The following is a 14265-nucleotide window of genomic DNA, read 5'->3' as shown; positions in this document are numbered from 1 at the left end:
TTGGTCTGATCCTAATCATTCATGTGGAGACATGTGAGTGGGGGTGTCCTATACAAAGGAGTTGGTATAAAACCAGACCACGAAGTGTTTAGTCTCATTATATAACATCATTCATGACAGACTTTCATTTCACTAGGATGACCGTAAGCAACATGACATTAATCTTGAGTGAGTTGGGAACTCCTACCTATGAGGGCAGTTCTTTGATTTGCATGGGTGAGAGTGGCTAGATTGCTAACTCAAACCTACAACTTTGAGGATTCGTCTGATTGGGGAGTTGGGAACTCAGCTACACAAGATGGAATTCACTCCTTCCTCAAAATAGAGGTAAGTAGATAGATTGCTCCTTTAAGGGCTGATTTTGAGGCTTGAACGATGTGGCGCCACACACTTTCTCATGGCCCGAGAGGTGTTCACTCACAGTAGGACTATGATGTATTATTCATCAGAAGAATCAGTGGCACTTAAGGAGTTAGATGTAACTACAGGGAAAAAACGGTAAATTGGTCTAGTTATACTTACGAGCGATCTATGAAGGATCATCGTACTATTGACTGGTTATATCCAATGGACACATAAATATATATGTAGTGACAAGAGTGCAACTATCGGTCTTTAAAGAAGTGTCCAATAGTTAACAGATGGTGGATCTCGTGACTAAAGAGTTTAGTCAGTTATTCACGTATCATTGGAGCTTCAAGCTACAGGTTCATAAGGTCCCTTTGGTAGCTCAATGGATTCAAGTTGAGAATCAGTTTTTGGGCCAGTTTGAACTGTTCAAATTAACAATAGGGGTTTGATTATATATGATATGATTAAGCTGGTTCAATTATATGTGATATAAATAATATGATGTATGAGATACATTAATTGGAGGATTTTGAAATAAATATGATTTATATTAAGTAAAGGAGAAAAGAACTATGGTTTAAATATTACATATGATATGATATTAAAACTATAGATTATAAATATAATATGATAAATTAGTCATTATATTTATTTATAACTAAACAATTATGAGATAATTGTGGTTAGATATTTTTCTCCATTAACCGTGAAAGTGGGAACTTATGTTCAATTTTCATAACTGAAGGATAAAATGAAAAGAGTTTTCATTTTGTCAAGATTGCTTCATTAAGTACTCTTACCAATCATTTAGCTGACTAGAGACTACGCGATAGCCTTCTAAGTGAGAGCCTAAATGATCATGCAAAGCACATTTTACTAAATGATCATGTAAACGATCCAATGTGTTTTACTAAGCAATCGTGTGCCAAGCGAGATTCACTAAACGATCGTGTAAACGATCAAGCCTCTTTTACTAAAAGATTGTGTACCTTCGAGTTTTACTAAACAATCAAGCATCTCAATCTATGCGATAGACATTACATTCTCCCACTTGCTGGATCGTATAGTTCGATCGTTGTTTCTTCCATCCCTCTGCCAAATCCAACAGAGCTCACACCTCCTGGATTCTCACTCCGAGAATACCAAGGTTGACGAGTGTTAGTGTCGAAGGGGTTGCTTGTTCGTTGAGAAGATTGTCCTTGATCTAAGTGACAGTGAGAGATTGGCTAGGCGATTGTAGCAACAACGAGAGGTTGTCGTTCTAGTTCTTCATGAGAGCGAGAGATCTTCAGAAGAAACGTTCTTCAAAGGTAAGTCTCTCACTCCTTTTGTATTTAATTATGAAGGCATGACATAATTTGTTAGAATATGCATAACTATTTCGTATGTTTGTTAATGCCTTTAATTCTGTCACAATGGGCTTGGAAAGATCTTGCTTCCGCTCATGGGTTCTCTTAAATAAGAGTTCCTTCAACTTCAGGAAGCCATCTCAAGTGTCGGGATGTCATCATCTTTCTCTCTTCTGCTTGGACACACTTATCGAGAATGATCGTCAACCAACCCACGGGCAACAATCCAATTTGGGAATTTCCAGACATCCTTCCATCTAGAAATAATCGAGACTTAGACCCTTTCGAGCCCTTGTCTAATCTGTTGGGGTTTGTGCTCTAAAGTCTCATATCTAGTAGTTTGTAAACAACTTTGTACGAACACTTGTGATGTATAATATAAATGATATTTACTTCACTACTTGACCTTGCATATTTAGATTTTACCACAAACCAATAAACTTAATATCCCTGGTTATCTGTATGTAACTTAAGCATGTATGTGGTGACATACAAGTAGATCATGTCTTGAGTGATAACCAAAATGGTATGTAGTATATGGATATAGGAGGGAAATCTTATCCTGATAATGCTACGGATGCGGCCCACTTTATGGAATGGTCACAAGTGTTGTGACTTGTCACAAATGGTATAATCCTGATCATTCGTGTAGGGGACATGTGAGTGAAGGCGTCCTATACAAAGAGTTTGATAATACCTGGCCACGAAGTGTTAACATCTCGTTATATAACACCGTTCATAACTGAGACTTCACTTCAGTAGGATGATCATAAGTAACATGGCCTCAATCTTGAGTGAGTTGGGAACTCCTACCATTGAGGGCGGTCCTTTGATTTGCATAGGTGCGTGTGGCCAGAACATCGACTCAAACCTACCATTTTGAGGATTCATCTAATTTAAAAGTTGGGAACTCAACTTCACAAGATGGAATTCACTTCTTCCCCAAGGCAGGGGTAAGTAGATAGATAACTCAAGGGCTGATTCTAGGGCTTGAACGATGTGGTGCCACGCACCTTCTCATGGCTTGAGAGGTGTTCACACTTAGTAGGACTATGTTGTATTGTTCATTAGAGGGATCAGTGATACTTAAGGAGGAAGATGTAATTATAGCGGCAAAACGGTAAATTGGCCTGCTGTAATTACGAGCATCTGTGAAAGGTCATCGTACTGATGATTGGTTGTATCTAATGAACATAGAAATATATCTATGGCAAGAAGAGTTCAACTGTTGGTATTTAGTGGAATGTCTAGCAATTAATGGATGGTGGATATCGTGACTAAAGAGTTTAGTCAGTTATTCACGTACCGTTGGAGCTTCGAGACATAGGTTCATAAGGTCCACTTGGTAGCTTGGATACAAGTTGAGAGTTAGTTTTTGGGTCAATTGAAATGTTCAAATTGATAAGAGGGAGTTCGATTATATATGATATAATTGAACGAGTTAAATAAATATGATATAGTTAACTTTATGTATGAGATACATTAATTTGGAGAAAATTGGATATAAATATGATTTATATCTAGTAGAGGAAAAATATTATAATTAATATATGATACTAATTTATAAGTTATGAATGTGATAAGATCACATTCATTGGACGGTTATAAAGGAAATGGGAAGGCACCTCTTCGTTCTAAATAACGGATGAGTGCATTATAAATAGCAGACAGTGTGTTGATCTCGGTGTGTGCGGATATTGTGAAAAAAATAGTGTCATCGATTAGAAAATTAGTGCTTATACGGTAGTGACTGCACGATCGCTTACATATATGATATTGCTAAGCGATCGCATACCGATTACACCGTAGCGAGCTATTATCTAAACGATCGTTTACCTTTTTGCTAAGCGATCATTTAGCTCCTGATATTTACTAAACGATCGTATAAACAATCACTTAGTTTTTCCTATGCGATCGTTTGGACGATCACTCACCCTTTTCCTACACGATCGTTTAGACGATCGCTTACTTTTACTACACGATCGTATACTTCACCTAAACGATCAAACATATTGTCTATGCGATAGACGACCACATCTTCCACTTGCTTGATCGTTGTGTATGGTCTCTCTTCCTCCTTCCCTCTACCAAATCCGAACAAAACCCATACTTTGGATTCTCATTCCAAAAATACTAAGGGCTCTGAGTGGTGTTGTCTTCTCCGTTTCCTTCTGTCCGAGTGGTGATTGTTCGAGGTAGACGGTAGGGCTGGCAAAATTCCTCGCGGGGCCCTACCCTGATTGAGGCGAGGAATCCTCGGTTTGACCGGGGATGGGGTCAAACCGGAAAATTTTTTCGAGTCCCCGTCTGGAGATGGGGCAAGGATAGGGATGGTATCCCAACCTCGACCCCGACCCTGACCCCGATTTTATATAGTTATATTTTTAATATTTTATAAATATATATTTATAATATATAAAATAACTTATTTATATGTATGTTTATAATGTATACTATAGACTTATAGTGTTGTAAGCCCAATATTGAATATATAAATTCTAAATTTAAGCCTAAAAGTCAAGCTCAAATTTAAAAAATTAAAAGAAAAAAATGAAAAATCCCCGCGGGGATCTAATAGGGGATTCCCCGTGGGGAATTAGTAGGGGAATCCCCGCCCCCGTCCCCGCTTTCAAATGGCGGGGATGGGGGGGAATTCCCCCACGGGGCCGAGGACGGGGGACACCCCCTCGCCCCGGCCCCGTTGCCAACCCTGGTAGACGGTTAGGCTTCAGACTTGCTGTGAAAAGGAAATCTTCATCTTGTATGATTTCTTGATCCCTTTGACATTATGAAAGTATATTTGAATGTATATGCGGTAATTCTGTCAGAATGAATTGGAAAGATCCGTTTTTACTCGTAGGTACTTTTGAATAAGAGTTCATTCATAATCAAAACAACATGTCAAGTGCTACATCGAATCTTTGGCCCATTAGACGAGGCGCAATGCCGGCACACCCATGTCGTCAGATACTGCTTTGAGACCCCATTCTCGATGGAAGGCGTCCACGACTCTTTTCTTGTAATGCTTGCCCATGCCATGATACACGCACATGCCATGGGGTAGCTCACTTAGGCCACAGGGCTCAGGGATGGCGGAGAGCTGACACCATGCCTCCCTCTATAATGCATTTTGAACATTTCCTCTTTGCCACCCATGCATGTGAAATGTGGCGAGCGGTCACTCACCAACGTAGAGCGCCCGTCTGAACTCCGATTGACATGAAATTCAATGTGCTTGCATATCTTATCATTATCCTTCTAACTCTATAGCCGTTCGTCCAAACTCGCGATGAAATCTCACCTTCCGAGGTCATGGTTGCTTGTCTTTCTACTTAATGTTCAACATGGCATGTTTGTCCACTTATGTTCGTGTGTTGTATGGCACTTCTCTTGGCCCTCTGTCTTTGCCAAATGTGTCGACACTCACGTGTCACAACTTCACTGTCTGCACAAGCTGATTCAAAATCTACTATCTCAAAATTAGATTATGCACTTTCCCTCACTTAAACTGTCATCATCCTCAATGAAAAACTTGAGGATGCACTCCACTTTCATTATTGTTGGATTGCAACACTCGACACCTACAAAATAAGACAATTAACACATAAAACACATTAATGAATCTAAATTAAGCTAGTAAGTATAGCTCTTTTTTAGAGCTACAAAGTTCGATGAATTATTTTCTTTTGTTTTAATTGATTGGTTCAAACAATTTTGATGGATAATTTGTTTGGTTTTCTGTTGTTATATATATACTTAATATGACTATGTTATTTTGTTTTTGGGGCCATAATATATATGAAAGGATAATTCACCTACTTAATTTAGGGTATGGATTCTTAATAGATTTGTGCAATAAGGGCTTACAATAATCTATATCTTTCCTAAATGTTTAATAGTAAAACTTAAAAAAAAAAAAAAAAAAAAAAAAAAAAACTTTCTTGTTGTTTATATTGGAATTGTAGCCATCGTGTGTTTTGAGTTTAAGGTCAAAACTTGGAAGTGACTCCCTACTCTTTCTCCATTTTCTCCTCCTTCTTCTCCATGGTTTCTTGTAGAAATTTTCTCAAACCTATCCTTGTCTATTGTTTCTTCTAAAGCTCCAAAATTCTCTCTTTTCATTTTCTTCCATGCATGGAGCTTTTTCATGGTTATTGTTTTCAATATCATTATTATTCTATGTTTTAGTAATGCAACTGGTGTTGCCGTCACAGATCCATTTCTAGTAGGTGCCTTACTTTTGCAAATGTTGGGTTGAGAGTTTTTCATTTTAACGACCCGACTTTTGAAGACATCTCATAAGACTGTTACTACATGCATGCATAAACATTTACATCGAAAATAAGAAAAATTGGATTGTTTTATTAAATAAAGAATTTAAATAAAATTTCACCTCAAAATTCTATATCGTTTAATTTGGGGTACCCCTAAAACATAAATTTTAAAATAAGGTAAATTAACCAAAAATGAAAAACTCCTTACACCTAAATTCCTTAAAAAAAAAAAAAAAAAAAGTTTATGAAAAGAAAACTGTAAAACATGAGAAGAGAAAAGATATATGAACCCAACTGCGGAAGCATTTTCTAGTCTCATTGGCGCTATCACGGATTCCTCTTGTCAGTCACCCAAGTATCTTTGCTCGTACCTGAAAAACATATAAACATAAAGGATGAGTATAAAATACTCAGTAAGTGATCCCATTACCGGAAGGGGGCTATGTATTCACATGCAGTGAATGTTTTGGCTATTGGGTCAAGAAAACTGAAACTGTTTCTGAACGGCAAACTAAGGGGATAACCTATCTCGTCTTTGAAGGATCTCATCCCGAGAGTTCCATGAACGGGCTTAGATCGCTCTGATTTCACAGTGACCGAAGCATAAACGATATGTATTCCATACAAACAGTTATGCATATTAAACTCATAATCGACATGCTCAGAATACAATAAAACACAAGGAAAGGGTTCATACCAGATGAAGACACTCTTCGAACGACTGAATCCAAAGCAGCAGAAAACCTCCCACCGATCTACCAGCACCCGACGAGTCTGTAGACTGCAACAGCACGATTCGAACATACACGAACAATGTCACGGGGACGACACCACTACAAGAGAAACCCGGGTATCCTCGATGCCAAAAACCCAAAAAGTGGGCTCTTGTGAGTTTGGTAGAGGATGGAGGAGAAGACGTCGTGTAGACGATAAGCAAGTAGGAGATGAACTCTATTATCATATAGCGGAAATGCTTATCGTATAGTAGAACTACACGATCGTTTAGAAAAGATGTATACGATCGTTTAGAGAACGTATGAACTAGACGATCGTTTAGAGAACGAGCTTCTATCGTATAGGCTCTCGTGATCGCTCTTTCACGGATTCTTTTTAAGTGCGGAGGATACGAATGCACTATTGAATAATAAAATGAAAACAATTTTCATAGCTTTAACCCGCCGGTTACCATTACCTTCGCAGCTCCACTTCCCACATCCGAACGTGGATTAATCGGTTAATTATTAAATAATTAATCAATCAATTAATTTAATTAATAAATATAATCATATTATATTTATATCCTATAGTTTGATATCATATATCTACTATAGTATTTTCTCTTCTACTTGATATAAATCATATATCTAATTTCCTCCAAAATAATGTATCTCATACATTTAGCCAATTATATCATATATAATTAACCAGTCCAATTATATCATATATAAATGAACTTCCTCTAGTCAATTTGAACATTTCAAATTAACCCAAACACTGATTCTCGACTTTATCTTAGCTACCCAGGTGACCTAATGGACCTGTGGTTCAAAACTCCAACGGTACGTGAATAGTTGACTAAACTCTTTAGCCACGAGATTCACCATCCGTTAACTATCAGTGATTCCACTAAAGACCAACAGCTGAACTGTTCTTACCACAAATATATTTATGTGTCCATCGGATATAACCAATCATGAGTACGATGACCCTTCACAAATGCTCGTAAGTACACCTGGGCCAATTTACCGTTTTGCCCCTGTAGTTACATCTCACTCTTTAAGTACTACTGATCCTTCATTATAAGGATACAACATAGTTCTACTATGTGTGGACACCTCTTGGGCCATGAGAAGGTGTGTGGCACCACATCGTTTAAACCCCGGGATCAACTCTTAAGGGAGCAATCTATCTACTTACCTCTTCTTCGGGGAATGAGTAAATTCCATCTTGTATAGATGAGTTCCCAACTCCCAAATCAGACGAATCTCTAAAGTGGTAGGTTTGAGTCGACGACCTGGCCACTCGTATCCATGCAAATCAAAGAACCGCCCTCAAAGGCAGAAGTTCCCAACTCACTCGGGATTGAGGTCATGTTACCTATGGTTATCCTAGTAAAGTGAACTCTCTATCATGAACGGTGTTATATAACGAGACATTAACACTTCGTGGTTAGGTCTTATACAAACTCTTTGTATAGGACGCCCCGCTCGCATCTCCCCAACACGAATGATCAGAATCAGACCATCTATGACAAGTCACAACACTGGTGACTATTCCATAAAGCGAGCCGTGTCCGTAGCATTACCAGGATAAGGTTTCCCTCCTATATCCATATACTACAGACCATTTTTGTTATCACTCAAGACATGATCCACTTGTATGTCACCACATACATGCTTGAGTCACATACAGATAACAAGAGATTTTATGTTTATTAGTTTGTAGTAAAGAAAATAAAAAAAATAATCGAGCAAAACAATAAGATATGAAGTAAATATCATATATTAACAATCACTGATGTTCGTATATACTGTTTACAAACTACAGGACACGAAACTTTAAGGCATCAACCCCAACAGCCTTGACCCGCATGCCTAGTTGCCTGATGGCACACCGACAAAACATGGAAAAACATGAAAGTGAATCTATCGATTCACAGAATCGTAACATACGAATGAACCCGTCAGCGCACATTTCTAGTGGCCTAATGACGCACCGTCAAAACATGGAATTGGACCCATAACCCCCTTAAATAAAACATGCGTCGAGGCGAGATAGTAGATCGTCCCTACTGGTCTAATCATGCATCATATACATAAATTTCATTAATGATCTCACAACACAAATCATAACATATCATGTAAATTCAATCATGTTGATAATACCCATAACTATGCAACAAAAAGTGTATCACATATTCCAAATCATGCTTCTAGAGTCCATTAAATAACTTGATAAATCTAAACTAGAGCGCTTGATACGAAGGCATCGCATCGGTAATTGTACCACTTACCTCAAGGCTTAAGCTCAAATAACATACAAAATAATCCCCTTCTTGGCTTAGGAATCTTGGACCAAGGTCCCTAATATAAAAACACAACATTCAATTTCAACTTTGGGGCCAATTCTAAAAAAAAAAAAAAAAAAAAAAAAAAAAAAAAAAAAAAAAAAAAAACTCATTCTAGTGGTCCTCAAATAACTTACCTAAATCTTACCAAAAAACACATTTACAAGTGTTGGATAGCCTACCTAAATGCCTCAAACCTCAACTCGTCTCCTAAATTCAAAATAAAACACCCACCAAGAAAAAATTTACAATAGGAAATCAAGATCTTCAAGAAAACCAAAAAAAACCCACCCAAAACAGTCAATCATACCTAAACCAAAATTCCAGAGAAAACCCCAAAAGAACGGCATTGTACAATCACGATTGGCGCTAGACAGAACCCACAATCGGTGCTTGGACGAAACCCCCATCGATGCTTGGACGAAACCCACATCAGCGTGGCTGGAACAACGATCGATGGCGAGGCTGACGGAGACTTCACTCGAGGCTTGCTTCAACACACTGAATGGTAAAGAAAAAGGAAAAGGGAGAAATGGGGTTGTCCACGCGTTTTTGGAGAAGGAGAGAGATTTTGTTTTATTTTTCTTTATTTTTCTTCTTTCACGCCTGACGAGTATATATATATATATATATATATATCCACTTAAACCTAATTCCCCACATGTGAATATATATATAAAAAATATAACCATTTTTCCTTTTCTTGGATACATTCTAATTTCAAATCCAATATTCCTTTCATTTTCCTTCTTAGACAAGAAATTTTAATCAAAAAGACATCCCAAATTTTCTTTCTTTAAAAAAAAAAAAAGACATCTCATTTTTTTAAAAAAAAAAATCAATTAAATCCAAATAATTTAATCATCCCTAAAATCAATGGGAGATAATTAATCAAATTCTTTAATCAATTAAATTCAAGATAACCAATGAGGTTTTACAATGAACTCAATTTGATTCCAAATTTTTAAAGTTAAAAGGAAATTGAAATTCAATAATTCGAGATAATTATAAAGTTTCTGGAAACTCGGGATGTCACATTCATACATTTAATCTTGATATAATAGTGTGCTCTAATGTCTCAACTTAATGTAATTGTAGGTAGGCTATTGTTTTGGAGGTGTCTTTTGGGCAAGCTAACAACACATGTCATCAAACTTTCTTCTATATATTCCCCCAAGCATATTTTTTGTGGACAACCATATTATATATGTAAATATGATTCTCTAACACACCTCTCTTTCTTTTATGTAATAAAGAATACTATCGACGACTTTATTTGTTTTGGAATTTATATGAAATCGTTTGGTTTGTTTAATTATTATGTTCTAAATTTTAGGTTATTCAAATTAAAATTTAAAAAAAAAAAAAAAAGGAATCACCCCCAAAAAAAGGGCCTTATCTCCGAATGAGTCTTCGAGAGTTTAGCTATCTCCCAACGGGCATGTATGTTATCTAGAGTTTGATTCAAATATTGAGTTTTTGAATCAAACTTCCAATGGTATCGTACATGTTCGGAGAACGATACAATGTCCGACGATATCTCAACACCATTAAGAGTCCTTATCTCCCGTCAGTGTATATTATGCATTGAGAATTCATACATACTCCCGATGATATGGCTTTATGCGTTGGAAGAGTGTTTCCCAACGAGTATTCCCTGATTATTCTCCTGACGAGCTTGATTGCGTCAGGAGTTGATCTCCCGATATATGTTTACCTAATTCCCGTCGAATTTAGACGTCAGGAAAGTTTTCTTGCATTGTAAATTGTTGCAGTAATATTGTTTTTTATCCTAATTATTTCTATACACTAAAGTATATAGTCGCGTTCTCAAAATGTATAGTGAGAAAAGTTTGTGGTGAAAAGCTATTAAGATTGAATCTATTTTTGAGAAGTTAATGATAATAATTAATTTTAATTATTTTCAACAAAAATACATTCGTAGGATTAGGCTATGAATGGACATTTGAAATTAAAAGTACCTTTTAAAATATATCTAAATACATTAAATTTCAAACATTAATTTAACTTTTTATGTTTATTTAAAAAAATAATTTTTACTATTTTATAGAAAAAAACATTAAAACAATATTTTAATTTTAAAAAATTCTCCAACACACTTGGCTCGATTCTTGTTTCCCTATATTAGATGATATAATTAAATGTGTTTTTATCCATTAGCTTGAGCTTTTGTCTCATTCTTTCTTTTTGCTTCTTTCAATATTATTGGAGATCAATATGATTTCTTTTTCTCTAATTAGTTATTTAGAAAAGTAATAATAATAGCAGTAGTAGTCAAATACTTTTTTCTTTAAGAAAAAAAACTATCCCATTACTTCTTTGAGTCATTTTTTTAAAGAATGTTCTCTAGATTTTTATGGATAGGACAATTTAGTTTTTGAAGCTAACTTGAAATTTAAATTTATAATAATTTAGTTTTCGATATTTAAGAAGTAATAATTTAATTCACATGTTTTAAAAAAATAACATTTAATTTTAGTAAGAATTTTCATGATAAAAATTAAACTGTTACCAACTTAAAGGTATAGGTACTAAATCGGTACCAACTACAATTTCTCAATTAAATGGTGACTTTCAAGTTTAGATACAAAAAGTATTTTTTTAATTTCTAACTTTTTTTTAAGTACATTATAATGAAACGGTTAGTTATTCGTTGATGAGATACTCATTTGCTTACCAATTAGAATAGGTCTAAATAAATTATTTTAGATTTGTACAATCTGAAAATAACTAACTAATGATGTGAGTTAAATTACAAACTAATTATTACTTGGAGGGGGAGGGGGGGCTTTGAAAGTTATGCCTTATTTAAACTATTTTTGAGTTTGCATATCTATTAAAAGGGATAAAGTTCAAGAATATTGTGATTTTTGAAATTAATGACAAAAATGAGGTAGATGGAAAAGAATTTTGAAAAATAGAGTGAGAATGTAAAATATTGACAAGAATAGGGTAATTTTTGGGAAGGATAATCATGTAACCGGTACACGAATAGATTTTAATCCAGTCAGCGTCGGTGGACTTGGTCAAAGCCAAACTTGTGGATGGGATCCACGATTTGACAATTTCTTTCTTTTTCTTTTCGACTTTGATTTTTTTTTTTTATTTCTAACTAACAAATCTCTTCTTCTAAACTTAGTTATATATTTTGTTGTGTAGTTTGTGGCCATATTAAGAATAGAATTTTGACTTGACTAAGTAGTACGTCCCTCTAAAAAAAAATAGAACTCATGTATATGGTAGAGTAAACTTTAGAAAAAAAGAAATTAGTTCTTTAATTTCAAAATAGAAGTTTACATATAGTATATGTAGAGGGGTTGTTTTTGTGTGCCTGTAAATTAGCTTCGCCTTGTTAACATTGTCGTCTATGACGAATACATTTTCAATCAGTGTCAGCAACATTGAGTTATCTATTTGTTGAATAATACTTTCTACACTAACCAAGGTATGGTCACACATTAAACCCAACTCTGGTAAATTATATTGTACTGAATATTGTTGTACATCTTGGACAAAATTATTTTGTACAATGAAAATAACTAATATTAAATAATATTCATATCATACATTTGAGAAATATAAGATAATAAATCTCTTACCATGCAATAATAGTAAGCGCCATCATGTGTGATAAATCACCTCGTGATTGAATCATATCAAGAAAAATAGTCATGTGATACAGCTAGTCCATTTGTTATTTCTACTTACGCACAACGATCATGACGTACACGCCATTATGATATATATTTTGCCTAAATTCGGCACCAGTCTTGGTCGTTTTTACCTTTCAAATCAATATGGTGCAGTGTTAGGAGTGTATAGCATAATGAAAGTACTCTTTGTCACAGACCCAATTGTCTAAATACATGATCTCATGATGCCACTCTACTATATGGAAACATATAAAAGAGCTAACAGTTAACCAGATGCCGTGACTATCACAATAGTAATCAAGTAGTGATGACCAAATATCTTGCGTGTATGGCGTCCAATTAATCTGACAAAAAAAAAAAAAAACAATTAGACACCCAAAAAGTTTTTAATATTAATTTATATATAGATTTGTTACCTGATTATGCATGAGTCTGTCAAATATTTGTTGGTATACTAGCTGAAAAAACTCTAAATCTAGAGAACCAGCGAGCGGAAGTAGATCGTTCCAAACCCCATTATGAAAGAACGTAAACATTTACAATCGAACAAAAATAGTTATGCATTAAAGGTAAATTACAACAAGCTTCTAAGTTAAAAACAAAAGGATCGAGTAAGACAATACCTTTGAAGAACTATTTTTTAATATATTTCCTTGATTGATCAACAATGCGTCCAACAGCACGAACACAACAAACAATTCAGTAAATAACACGAACTGGAAGATCCTTGATCACAACCGATCCTCGGCCCTCGAAGAGAACTCGACACCACCACGAGACTACCTTGGTATTCTCAGTGTGAGAATCCAGGAGGTGTGGGCTCTGTATGGATTTGGATAGAGGGATGAAGGAACTAGACGATCGAGTAGGTGATAGAAGGAATAAGCCTATCGTATAGACATGAGTACTCGATGACAATCATTTACTCCCTCGAATATAAAAACGATCACATGATCTGTGTGTTGTCTTGAATGAATAATGAAAAACTCTTTTTCTTCTTTATCCATCAGTTAGCCATAAACCATGCATATCCAAGCACTAAGTGGGTTATTGGAGAAAAACTAAAATCAATTATCTCATAATTAATTTATTATAAATAAATATAATAACTAATTTATCATATTATATATATAGCCTATGGTTTTAATATTACATCATATGCAACATATAAACAATAGTTCTTTTTCTCCTTTATGGCATTTAATATAATTTATATTTATATTTATTCCCCCAATCAAATAATGTATCAAATACATCAAATCAATTATATCATATATAATTGAACTAATTTAATTATATCATATATAATCAAATTCCCTCTTGTTAATTTGAACATTTTAAACTAGCCCAAAAACTGATTCTCAACATGAATCCATTGAGCTACCAAGGGACCTTATGGACCTGTAGCTTGAAACTCCGATAGTATGTGAATAACTAACTAAACTCTTTAATCACGATATCCACCATCCGTTAACTGTCAGGCACTCCATTAAAGACCGATAGTTGCACTCTTTGCACTACAAATATATTTTTGTGTCCATCAGATATAA

General features: G+C 35.1%; 1 long non-coding RNA gene across 1 annotated transcript; it reads right to left on the bottom strand.

The window, feature by feature from the left end:
• Positions 1–4530: 4530 nt before the first annotated feature.
• LOC120072932 (uncharacterized) lies at positions 4531–9645 on the bottom strand. The gene is made up of 5 exons (XR_005480631.2): positions 9352–9645; positions 9179–9251; positions 6672–9057; positions 6270–6345; positions 4531–5281 (listed from the first exon to the last, which is right to left on the bottom strand). It is a non-coding gene; the product is annotated as an uncharacterized LOC120072932 (long non-coding RNA).
• Between the last annotated feature and the right edge of the window lie 4620 nt (positions 9646–14265).

Source organism: Benincasa hispida, chromosome 3 (assembly GCF_027475165.1).
Source record: "Benincasa hispida cultivar pf3 chromosome 3, pf3_genome.v1.1, whole genome shotgun sequence".
Taxonomy (NCBI): Eukaryota; Viridiplantae; Streptophyta; class Magnoliopsida; order Cucurbitales; family Cucurbitaceae; genus Benincasa; species Benincasa hispida.
This window is presented reverse-complemented; position numbering and strand designations above follow the sequence as displayed.